Source organism: Gorilla gorilla, chromosome 10, assembly GCF_029281585.2.
Source record: "Gorilla gorilla gorilla isolate KB3781 chromosome 10, NHGRI_mGorGor1-v2.1_pri, whole genome shotgun sequence".
In the NCBI taxonomy this organism is placed as follows: Eukaryota; Metazoa; Chordata; class Mammalia; order Primates; family Hominidae; genus Gorilla; species Gorilla gorilla.
Window position 1 is genome coordinate 42288329 of NC_073234.2, and position 12948 is coordinate 42301276.

The following is a 12948-nucleotide window of genomic DNA, read 5'->3' on the forward strand; positions in this document are numbered from 1 at the left end:
GATGTTTTCTTCAGCTAGACATCTTGATCCTCTCTACAACTCTGATTTCCCAATGCCCATCCTCCATAAACTCTCACTTTTCTGTTATTTTATCCTCTGGCAGAAACAACTCTAGGCCAAAATTCCTATCATGGACTCTATACCTATGGCCTGGAATTCACGTACTTTTGGCCAGCCCTCTTAGAGGACTACCACTAATTCACCAAATAGCAGCAACTTTCTCTCTTAATCTGTTCTGATGGTAGGAGAGCTCACCAGGCAGCCAGCAGCAGAAATAAATACCCCCACAACTTCAGGTGTCACATACTAAAGTTCTTATCTATCCCACCTTGAGTGGGAGGTACAGATTCTCAGGGCAACAGTTCTCCCCAGTAACATTTCCTTGGGGATTTCCTGGAAATTCTCTTTTCTTGACTTTCTCTAGACTTCTGTATTCTTAAAGCATTTGACAAGATTAGAAGTTATGGAACCTGGCAGGCTGTGGTGCCTCACGCATGTAATCCCAGCACTTTGGGAGGCTGAGGCAGGTGGATCACGAGGTCAGGAGTTGGAGACCAGCCGGGCCAATATGGTGAAATCCCGTCTCTACTAAAAATACAAAAATTAGCCAGGTGTGGTGCCGCATGCCTGTGATCCCAGCTACTCGGGAGGCTGAGGCAGAAGAATCGCTTGAACCCGGGAGGCGGAGGTTGCAGCGAGCTGAGATCACGCCATCATACTCCAGCCTGGGCGACGACAGAGCAAGACTCCATCTCAAAAAAAAAAAGAAGTTATGGAACTAGTTCTTGAGAGTTTTCTTTGACAATGTTGTATACGGTCTGTCACTCACTGAGTATCTGATATCCATCTACCATGTACTGACTTCTCTGCCAAAATTTCCAAATCAAGTCTACCCTGCCCTCTTATCTTTATCACAGAGGCTGTTTCGCTTACAACAATTGTTGATGGTCATGTCTGAACTATAATATCCCTCCACTCTATTTCTGGTAAAATTCCTACAGCACCCATCCATCCACTAGTGTGGACATGGTCTCACTTGGGGTCGATCACGGTGTCTGAGTCCCCTGGTCTTAGTGAGTGGTTGAGGGATAAACACGTGACCTGACTAGCATGAAGCAGGGCTTTTTTTTTTTTTTTCTTTTTTGCTGAAGGGGAAGGAGAAAGGTTTCTCTTCCTCCTCAGCTGTCTAAAGGAGGAAGAACAACTGCTCTGCCTGGGAAGGCAGTGTGGAGGGAGCACAGCTACCATGCCTCCATACTACAGGAGAAATAACCACTCTACCTGGTCAGAGCTTCATGCTCATTGGGCCATGGAGTCAGATTACCACTCTTAAAAAGAAGTAACAGACTCTTGCCCCGGATCCTGTTTTCTGTCTTCCAGATATCTAAGAAACACAATGGTCTCTTTTTCTTCTTTGCTGCCATGCAAAGTTAGGGTACATAAGATCTAATTTCAAGAGATAAGCCTGACCAAAATGTCTCTCTCTTTCTCTCATTTCTGTTAGCAAAGAAGTGCATGAAGCAGGCCCTCAATCCTCTGTGAAGCTGGGTAGATAGGTAGACAGTTAATTATGTAGAAGCATAGGTGGTTCTGAGACTAAATTTGAGGAAGGAGTAAACCTATTCTACAGTCAGTCCATTGTTTTGCAGTGGTTGACTTTATGCACTGATCCCAGTTGTTCTAACAGTTGTTACCAGTTATTCTCTTTCAGGTAGAACCCAGAAGTTAGGAGGTGTGAGTAATTGGCTTAAAGCACCAGAGGATTTGCTAACTAGAACTGGAAGAGAAAGAACTACTTTCTTTTCAAACAATGAAACTGGAGGAATGTGAGTCTGGAGTTCTACCACACACAGAGAAAACCCATCTGCATCAGTGAAAAAATAAAGCCAACCCACAAATAAAGGCAGAGAGTCTCGAAGGTGATGACCTCCAAGGCCTCCATCATCCCTAAGGACAGCTCTGCACCTATACGAGCTGCAGTTGCGTTACAAGTACCAATAAACCACCTTTGTTTGCTCATGCTAACTGGAATTGGGCTTTGACATCAGCAACTGAAAAAAAAAAAATCCTGATTGATACAATTCCTGACTGCTTCTTAAGACTACTGACCCCTTCCTCTGTATCTTTTCAGCTGCCTATTCCATTGGCCCAGTGCACCAGGGATCTAATAAGAATATCATTTAGAGCCAAACTACACTGGGAAGGACACGTACTCACCTCCGCCAAACACATGCTTACTGGCATTTCCTAACTAGTAATAAAATAGAATAAGTAGATGTACATACTTAGAAGAATAAAGTGGAAATGCACAGGGAAATCTACTCATCCAGTTCACAGCTGTGGCCCATATCCCCAGCACTCAGCAATATTTGGCTCCATTGTTCCCTTTATCACATTTGCTTCTTGAAAAAAAATCTTTATGGTTCATGTCGGCTCTTAGAAGTAAAGCCAAAGACCATGTTTATACTAAAGCATCTTTTTCTAAGGATTCAAGTGCAGGGGGAGAAATCTTAATATAAGTAAGGAAAGAATTATATGGATCTTTATTTACCAGAGATAATTATTTTATAACACACTCAGAATGCTCTTACCTTCCTTATGCTGCAGATCCTGGTGTAAAATTACAAAACCATTATATTTGGTAAAGAAAATAAGAAATTTTAAGGGTTGTTAACCCATCGTGTTTTTATCACGAGGAAAACCTGCGTAAAGTTATATAGCATGGGTCCTTCTGTAGTTATGATGCACTGAGAAAGTATGCAGTAAGTGGAGGTCCAACCTGGTACTAGCAAAACACAAAGCGGGACACAGATACTCCAGGACATAGTGATATTATTTTAAAATGGATGTTTAGATGTGGGAGAGGCAATAAATAAAATGGGTTTCTGTAGCTCTATTTCTTTATTTTTATATTAGCTAAAGAGTCTGCTTATATACATAAAGTATATAAAGAAGGTAACAGCTACAATGCTTTGATGCTTTGGCAAAAACTACCCAGAGTGTAAAAGTACCCTGTAAATAAAAGCCTTACCTATGGGTTGCAGGTGCTTACTTTACCTCAGGACAATATGAGAAAATAAATAAGTAATGTGCATATAACATATAATGACATTCTGATGAATGTATTTCCCTCAAGGCTCTTTTAAGCACCTGTTGCCGTACAGTGTATGTTTCTTTGTTCTGGGTGCACTAGATGAGTAAATCATTTAAGGGGTCTTAATCGAAAATTTCCAATATTTTATAACAATATTTTATATGCTGTATAGATGCCAACTCATATTATTGAAGGAACAAAGATGTTTATTTTGTAAGAAGGAAAGAGCACCTAGGCTATTGGAGATAGCAGTAATCTGACATGTAATAAGGCTGTGTACTCTTCGCCCTGTTCTCTGCTCATGGTTCTCCCTCTGTGATTATATTGGCATGTGTGTTTTCAGACACAGCAGAAGACGGGAATGAACGACTGGAATTTCAGGTCCACCATGTACAAAATGGGGCCAGTCAGTGTCACAACCTTCAAATTGTGTGGTGAAAAATTATGCATAGTTTTGAGTCACTTGATTTTAAAAATGATAAAGATAAAATGATTGGGTTTTAAAATATTCTTTGTAATTCCTACTTTTTGTGAAATATATTCTTATCTGTAGAAACAAGATATTGAGGTAAGGGGTCATTTAAAGTCATTTAAAAGATGTACTGCTCAGAAACATTCTAAGACCAATAGGGCTCGCTTTAGTAAAAAGAGAAAAATAAATCCTAAAAATATTAACAGATTTTAACTTGGGTTCTAAGTTAAGACAACATAATATCAAACATCTCATAATATTCATCAGATTTTTATTAGAATTAAGGCCTCAGACAGGCAGAAACTCTATACAATATGTGAGCAGGTTGTGGGTACATCAGTACTCACAGGTTAAGTTTGTTTTGTCTTTTTTTGTCTTTCTTACCACCAGCAGAAGAGATAAAATTGCAGTGAATTTGTATCCTAATCCAACCTAATTCCCTTTCTTTACCAGTAAACTGTATTAATTGGTTTTCTGAAACCGAAATATTAGGACTACCAAGTGGAAAATAATTTGTTGTAAGCCTTCTAAACACTGTGATTGTCTCTAGTGATTTTTCTTGCAGGAGGAAGAGCATCCACGAGACTGTCTGCACCCTGAATACAGCCTGTAAAATTACCCTGTCCTGGCCAACGTAAGAGGGACAATCAGCAAGTGGTCATGATTATCAACAAGAAATAAACAATGAATAGATTAGAGCCTACAATACTAAGCAGTCTTACTGCAAATACACTGCACTTTGCCACTCTAAGATGGCACACATTAAACTTTCCATTGTGGATGAATTTACATCTACAGCTTTAAAGGAAGAGTCTGGAGAAGCATAGCAGCTTCTGGGCCTCTCCTCTTGGGCATCGCTTTCCATACACTTACATGTTAGGCATTCAGAAGAGAAGAAAGGAAGTGACAGGGTGTGAATACTCCTGGCGGAGATTTTCCTGTGGCCCCCAAATTTTGTAAATATAACAAAATTGTTTGAAAACAGTAGCAGCAATCACCAGCCCCAATCAAAATCATTTCTGGCGGCAAATCATTTCAAAATGTATCTGTTATTGATGAACAGTGCTCATTTTAAAAATTGTTTTTCAAATTTTTAATTAAAATAACATACAAATTTCTGTGCAGTAGGATAAAGAATAGTAGGTTTCATTTGATCAATGCCTATTATACATCAGGCACTGCACCAGAAACTTTCTAGGAGCTATCTTAATCCTTGTAAGAATTCTATAAGCAACTGCTATTTTGCCCATTTTATAAACAATGAAACTGATAACCCTACCATGTTAAATAGATTCCCCAATATCAAGCATCCAGTAAGCTATGAATATTTAAGCTTAGGATGCTTGAATTTCAAATCTTGGGATATTAAATTTCAATATTACTTATATCTCAGAGATTAAGAAGATAACACACACTTTTTTTGTTTTTGTTTTTTTGAGATGGAGTTTCACTCTTGTTATCCAGGTTGGAGTGCAATGGTGCAATCTTGGCTCACTGCAACCTCTGCCTCCCAGGTTCAAGTGATTTTCCTGCCTCAGCCCCCCAAGTAGTTGGGATTACAGGTGTGTGCCACCACATCTGGCTAATTTTGGTATTATTAGTAAAGACAAGGTTTCACCGTGTTGGCCAGGCTGATCTCAAACTCCTGACCTCAGGTGATCCATCCGCCTCGGCCTCCCCAAGTGCTGGGATTACAGGTGTGAGCCACCACACCCAGCAGATAAGATGCTACTTTCAATGAAATATTTTTTCAAAGAACCTGTTAAAGATACTGTTGAGTCTGCCTACAAATGTGAAGAAAAGATCTCTTCTTTTGCATCTTGAGGTTCCAATGTCCGTGCCCACACTTAGCTAGTACTTCTCAGTGCACTTACCTCCCTGAAGGTGAAACCAGATGGCTCAAGAGCTGTAGTTCAGGCCAGTTACCTTCACTATTCTATCATACAGATTTCTCCAGAGAACATTCCTTCTCCCACCCTAGAAAAAATAAGGAAGTTAAAACATAGTCTAAGTATTACAAGACAAATTTATAAAGTTTTATATGGTGCAAGATTTTTCAAACATTTATGAGTGTATTTCTTCTCATAATTTTTCCCTGTAAACATTATGGCATAAGAATAGTTTCAAGAAACTTTTGAGAATCACAACTATATATTTTATTTATTATCACAATACAGTGAGAATATGGCAATAACTGTTAACAAATTGAGCAACATCAGAGGCAGATACCATTTTACTCAGTTTGGAAATGAGTGTTTGAATGTTCACAGGTAGGTCTAGAGCTTGATATTCAGCTCCCAGACTGCATACATAGTAATGACATCTTGTTCCTAGGTTACATAGCAGTGACTAATTTCAGTGCAGCTGAGTCATTTCCTTTAGGATTGGAACAGATTACTTTCTCTTTGGTTAAGCACAGGTATATTAATGTGTTTGAATTTGGGAACAAGGTTTTATTAGATATAAAGGTGATAAGAGAGAGAGAGAGAGAGAGAGAGAGACAGAGAAAGAAAGAGAGATGCTTACAGTGTGAGAGGATGAGGAAACATGACTGATAAAGGAGCACAGATTTGTGTTTCAAACCCAGAGTTCATTCTGAATGGGATACATGCTCACTGAAATGGTAAATACATTATTTGCTAACACTTGAAATTATCAGTTTTCTCTTCTTTTTTTTTCCTTTTTTTTGAGAAATTGAATTTGATTAAATCAAATGCACTTATAATGGGGTTCCATCATGTTGATATAAGAATTGTTAGGGTACATGGAGAGAAAAATATTTCTTGGATTATTCTCCCTGGTTACTAAAGACAAGAGTCAATGTCAGAGGAAATCCACTGTGACCAGGACCCCGCTGGATTAGTTTCTTAGGGATGCTGCAGCACAGTACCACGAAAAGGAGCCTTGAAACAACAGACATTTATTCTCTCACAGCTCTGGAGCCTAAAAGTCCAAAATCAAGTTGCCAGCAGGGCCGTGCTCCCCTCTGAAGGCTTAGGGGAGATGATTCCTTGCCTCTCCCAGCTTCTAATGGTCCAGTCTTTCCTTGCCTTTGGCAGTCTACCTCCAGCCTTTGCCTCCTTCTTCCTGTGGCCTTCGTCCCTGTGCATATGTGTCTGTGCTCTCTCCCCTAAGGACACCATGAGCCACTGGATTTAAGGCCTACCGTAAATCCAGGATTATTTCATCTGGAAATCCTTAACTAATTACATCTGTAAATACCTTACTTCCAAATAAAGTCACATTCTGAGGTTCTGAGTGAACATAAATTTTGGGGGACACTATTCAACCCACTGCACACCCTCAGACATAAGCAGGAGATGCAGGCCCTTACTCTGTCTCCCACTCTTCAAACAGCTTCACAGATGACAAACACAAAAATATGGCCACACATGCCGGGGGCACAAACAAAAATGTGTATGTATTAAAGAACGCATGAGCACCTCTGTATCTCAGGGTCTGACACTCAGCACCATCACAGCACAACCTGTGAGCCTAAACATCTCTTCTGTGACTCAAACAAATTAAGCCCCAAGGAAATGTTTTTCCTAATCTACTGCTCTATGTTCCTAGGACAGAAGGCATCTATCTACAAATGCCATGATTATGTGGGTTGGCAGAGAGTGGTTCTGAATGCAAAAAGAGTGTAAGTGGCAAAAACAGTTAAGAAAGAGAAGACAGAGTTTCCCTCAGGGTGGACCTAGGCGTGCAGCAAATTCAGGTTCTCTGGCACTGTAGTGGTAGTCGCCGGCCCAAGTTAGAGGCCAGCTGAGAAGTCTTCGTGCCTCAGATTTGCTGACCTACAGAATGCTTCAGTATCCTTAATTTTTTTTTTTTTTTTTTTGAGACGGAGTCTTGCTTTGTCGCCCAGGCTGGAGTGCAGTGGCGCGATCTCGGCTCACTGCAAGCTCCACCTCCCGGGTTCACGCCATTCTCCTGCCTCAGCCTCCCGAGTAGCTGGGACTACAGGCGCCCACTACCACGCCCGGCTAATTTTTTGTATTTTTAGTAGAGACGGGGTTTCACCGTGTTAGCCAGGATGGTCTCGATCTCCTGACCTCGTGATCCGCCCGCCTCGGCCTCCCAAAGTGCTGGGATTACAGGCGTGAGCCACGCGTATCCTTATTTTTGTAGAATGTATAAAGAATGTCTTTCATGTTGGTTGGAATCTGGCATACCTAATTTAGGTATCTGGCCAAAAAGAATACATACTACAGCAGAAAAATATGAAGAATATGAAGCCCAGAAGCAAACAGACCAAACTCAAGCCCAGGAGTTATGCAGATCTCAAGATAGAGATTTTGAAACTATGGCTAAATTACATACTCCAGTAATGGTGGATGAAGTTGTTCATTGTCACCACAAAAAGGACAGATTTTTTCTAGATATGACATTTGGTTCGGGAGGGCACACAAAAGCCATTCTACAGAAGGAGTCAGATATTGTTCTGTATGCCTTGGACACAAACCCGACAGCTTATGCATTAGCTGAACATCTTTCAGAGTTGTATCCTAAACAAATCCGAGCTATGCTGGGCCAGTTCAGCCAGGCAGAAGCCTTGTTAATGAAAGCTGGAGTGCAGCCAGGGACTTTTGATGGAGTTCTTATGGATCTTGGGTGTTCCTCCATGCAACTCGATACTCCTGAAAGATTTTTCCCTTCAGAAAGACGGCCCCTTGGACATAAGGATGGATGGTAGCAGGTACCCTGACATGCCCACTGCTGCTGATGTTGTGAATGCTTTAGATCAACAGGCACTTGCATCTATCCTGAGAACATACGGGGAGGAGAAGCACGCCAAGAAAATCGCTTCAGCAGTTGTTCAGGCACGCAGCATCTGCCTCAGCAGCTTGCCAACATCGTCGCAGGTGCATTTCCTCTCTCTGCTATTTATGCACGAAAAGACTTGCTACAGCGACCTACCCATATTGCCACCAAGACTTTCCAGGCTCTTCGCATATTTGTGAATAATGAGCTCAATAAACTCTACACAGGACTGAAGACAGCTCAGAAGTTTCTGAGACCTGGTGGTCGCCTTGTTACCCTCTCCTTCCATTCACTACAGGATTGTATCGTCAAAAGAACTCGCTTGAAATAGCATGACAGAAAGGTTTAACCTAAGTGTTAGACAGCAAGTGATGAAAACATTGCAATTGAGTTCAGACCACGAAAACACAGAAGAAGCCTCTATGAGAAGAGCTCCTTTAATGTGGGAATTGATATACAAGAAGGTACTTAGTCCATAAGATCAGGATGTACAAGATAACCCCAGAGGGCGCTCAGCCAAGCTTAGAGCCACTATCAAATTATAAGTTACCATCACCTTATTCTTCAAATTTTTTCCGCAATTTCTCTAGTCTTTACTCATGGTATGTTCCTGAATGTCTTGATATAGGTTTAAGTGTGGGACAGTCTAAAAATTGATAACATTTAGCATTTTTTTTCCTCAAAAAGAAACTGTGGAAAATATTAGCATGACAGAGAAATTTCCACGCAGGGAGCAGCAGCATCTCAAGACCGGAAAAATGTATTAATTTTGCATCACATTGGACTCTTGAAATGCAATCCTTCCTCTGGCCAGGAAATTTTTTTTAATAATACTATATTGTGTTTATCTAAATACGTAAACTCAAGCTGTCAAAGATATTATAATCATATCTGCATGTCCTACATTTTGAATTTAGATGTTCTAATTTGTGCTGGGTGTGGTGGCTCATGTCTGTATTCCCAGCACTTTGGGAGGACGAGGCAGGTGGATCACGAGGTCAGGAGATCAAGACCATCCTGGCTAACACGGTGAAACCCTGTCTCTACTAAAAAATACAAAAAGTTAGCCGGGCGTGGTGGTGGGCACCTGTAGTCCCAGCTACTCGGGAGGCTGAGGCAGAACGGCATGAACCTGGGAGGTGGAGGTTGCAGTGAGCCGAGATCACGCCACTGCACTCCAGCCTGGGCGACAGAGCAAGACTCTGTCTCAAAAAAAAAAAAAAAAGATGTTCTAATTTGCAGTCTTTCTCTGGCTCAAGTAATAATGACTATGGAATGAATTTTAATGTCCCTACTTGTGAATAATTCCTATAGCTTTCTCAAATGTAGGCTTTTTACCAATTTTATATTTTAAAATATTTGTTTAAATATGTGTTATACTCATAAAATTTCATTTTTCAAATTATTGTCTATTATTTTTAACGGATTTTTCAGTATGATATGGCCATTTTGTTCATGTATCTCAAAGTAAAAATGTAAAATCCTTACAGAGAATTGTTTCACAAAACTCATATTTCATGTCAACTGTATCTAATAATAGATCACAATGCCTTTAGTAAGTAATAAAGTCTCTTATTAGAATCTTGTATTTTTAATTGAGCTAATCAAAATAATTCAGCCAAATCTATTTGAAATAGAAAGCTATCTATTTAATATAGTAAAATCAACACTCCCTTAATGTTGTTACAAAGATATGGTAACTGTAATAAGGGTAAAAGTTTATTCAGGAAAAGAGTGCTTGGTAGAAGATTCTTTAACAAATTGATGAGATTGATTCATAATTCACATGTCAACTTTTTATATGTAATATGTACTTCTAATTTATTCAGTTATTCAGTGAGCACTGAACTTGTCATTAGAAAAGCAAAGGTAAGTACAATATACATGGCCCACAATACATGTCCTGTAGAGGTTAGTAGAGGAAAATTATGTTAGTTATAATCACAAAAATCAATACAAAATGGACACAGTGGTAAATACTACAAATAGGTCATGCATGGTACTGTAAGAGCATCTAGTAAGGATTTTATCTGTTGTCAGAAACCAGGTATGAGAACATCATACTTGAATTGTGACCCGAAGGATGAGTTGGAGATAATTAGTCAAACGGCACATGGGGTATGGAAGGAGGCATGTTGATGAATGATACATATAAATACTCTCTTAAATAGTTAACCTTGAAATCATATTTATGTGCTATTAATGTGCTTAGTAAACTTTTTTCAAATACAGAAAAAAGATTCTCCGTTATGGTTACAAATTTTAAGTTGGTGAATCCAAGTGAATGAAATATCAGCATAACTGTATGGGCAAAATAGATTAAGAATTAAATACATGAATTTACCTCAGACTTATTTTATCTACCTCTGTAATATTTAACTTTAGTACCCAGGCTTGTTTACTACTTCTGCTTTACAGGCTTTATTTAAATCTGAACAATCCTACAGGGAAATGAGGATTAGAAAAAAAATCTGGAGAACAATATGCTTGAAATAGAAACAAGAGAATGCACCTAAGTTAATTCCCTGAATCCTACTTGAACGATGTATGAATTTCTCTTTGCATGTAACTCATATTTGTGAATGAGACATATTCCCAAAAAATTATTATCCCTGTATGTGGTTGGAAAATAAAAGATCACATTTGTATATTCAACAATCATTCACCTATTTCACAAGTCCTTTTTTCATCCTTTATAGTATGGGAATTATTTTTTACGTTAAATAGAAACTGAATGTACTGGGTTGAACAGTGTCCCCCGAAAATTAATGTACTTCCTAGAGCCTCAGAATGAGACTTTATTTGGAAATACTGTGATTGTGGTTGTAAGCAAGCTAAGATGAGGTCATACTGGAACAGAGCAGGCCCTTAATCCAACATGACTGGTGTTCCTTATAAGAGAAGACAGGCCAGGCGTGGTGGCTCACGCCTGTAATCGCAACACTTTGGGAGGCCAAGCCAGGCGAATCGCTTGAGGCCCAGGAGTTCAAGACCAGCCTGGCCAACATGGCGAAAATTCAACTCTACTAAAAATACAGAAATTAGCCAGGTGTGGTGGTGAGTGCCTGTAATCTCAGCTACCAGGAGGCTGAGGCACAAGAATCACTCAAACCCAGGAGGTAGAGGTTGCAATGAGCCGAGATAGAGCCCTGCACTCCAGTCTGAGCAACCTGAGTTTGAGACAGAACGAGACTCTGACAAAAAAAAAAAAAAAAAAAGAGAGAGAGAGAGAGAAGACAGAGACACAACGGAGAATGCCACATGGAGCTGGAGGCAGATATTGGAGTGATACATCGTGGCAACCATCAGAAGATAGGAACAAAAGCATGGAATAGTTTCTCCCTCAGAGTTCCAGTAGTTGCTACCCTGCTAACATGATTTTGCACTTCTGGCCTCCAGAACAGTGAGAGAATATACTTCTGCTGTTTTAAGGTACCCAGTTTGTGGTAATTTGTTATAGCAATCCTAGGAAATTAATACTCTGACAGAAAAAAAATCTTGGATAATATGCATGAGAAAAATCCTTCAATAAACACAAAATTGGTTTCAAAATTTTTTCATGTAAAGATTAACTTTTCTGTAATTAGTCGTGTTTTATAGTCATTCTTGCCTGTTTCTTAGTCTTTGTTGTAGGATGCATAATAAAATACCTGAATGAGTTTTAAATGGTTAACTTTGGAGAATGGTTTTGAAAAGTTCATGCAGTATACAGAAATAAAAGCTGACGTTACAATGAAATTGCATCACATTTCCAATAAAATATTTCTGAATCTCAAAAAAAATAAAAAAGAGAAGACAAGTGCATTTGTCAATTATTTCCTCTCAAATAGATTGTTACATAATAAAATGTCACTCTCCAGTAGTGCTGAGGCTCCATTTAGTTGCTATTCTTCGCAGTATTCTTTTTTTTTGAGATGGAGTTTCACTCTGTCACCCAGGCTGGGGTACAGTGCGGTGGTCCAATCTGGGCTCACTGCAGCCTCTGCCTCCTGGGTTCAAGCAATTCTCCTGCCTCAGCCTCCTGAGTAGCTAGGATTACAGGCGTGCACTACCACCCCCGGCTAATTTTTGTATTTTTAGTAGAGACGAGGTTTCACCATGTTGGTCAGGCTGGTCTCGAACTCCTGACTTCCAGTGATCCATCCTCCTCGGCCTCCCAAAGTACTGGAATTACAGGCGTGAGCCACTGCGTCCAGACTCTTCATGATATTCTAATTTGTGGATTTGGTTTGTGATCCAAAATGTGTGTGAATTAGCATGGTATTCACACAGTTTTACTTGCCAGCTGGGGAACATTTGCAATATTAAACTTTTAATATTTCTCTTAAGCGTGAATATATATGTACATCTATCTATGTCTAAATCACATACATATTAAGTGTGATACTCTTTATTTGGGCAACTAGGTAAACACTGACTACAAAAATTGGGAATAGTTTCATTTTAAAAATATTTAATTAGTTAATTAAATTTTTAAGTGTTAGCTTTAAATAATTGAGATTTACTGTTTTTATTTTTACTTATTGTAAGCTGTAGTCTATATTTTAATTTTAACAGATGACATTGCATATTTTAGAAAAAACTTTATAAAATAATTTTAATATTTTACATTCCA

General features: G+C 39.3%; 1 long non-coding RNA gene and 1 pseudogene across 3 annotated transcripts in view; one reads left to right on the plus strand and one right to left on the minus strand.

Annotated features, from left to right (window-relative positions):
- The window catches only part of LOC129526051 (uncharacterized), a 153652-nt gene that overhangs the window by 5785 nt on the left and 134919 nt on the right, over positions 1-12948 (minus strand). For all 3 annotated transcript variants that reach the window (XR_010129316.1, XR_010129317.1, XR_010129315.1), the window contains one exon: positions 5441-5543. This is a non-coding gene — a long non-coding RNA (uncharacterized lncRNA). The remainder of the gene's footprint in view (positions 1-5440; positions 5544-12948) is intronic.
- Positions 7684-10862, plus strand: LOC101127205 (12S rRNA N4-methylcytidine (m4C) methyltransferase-like; annotated as a pseudogene).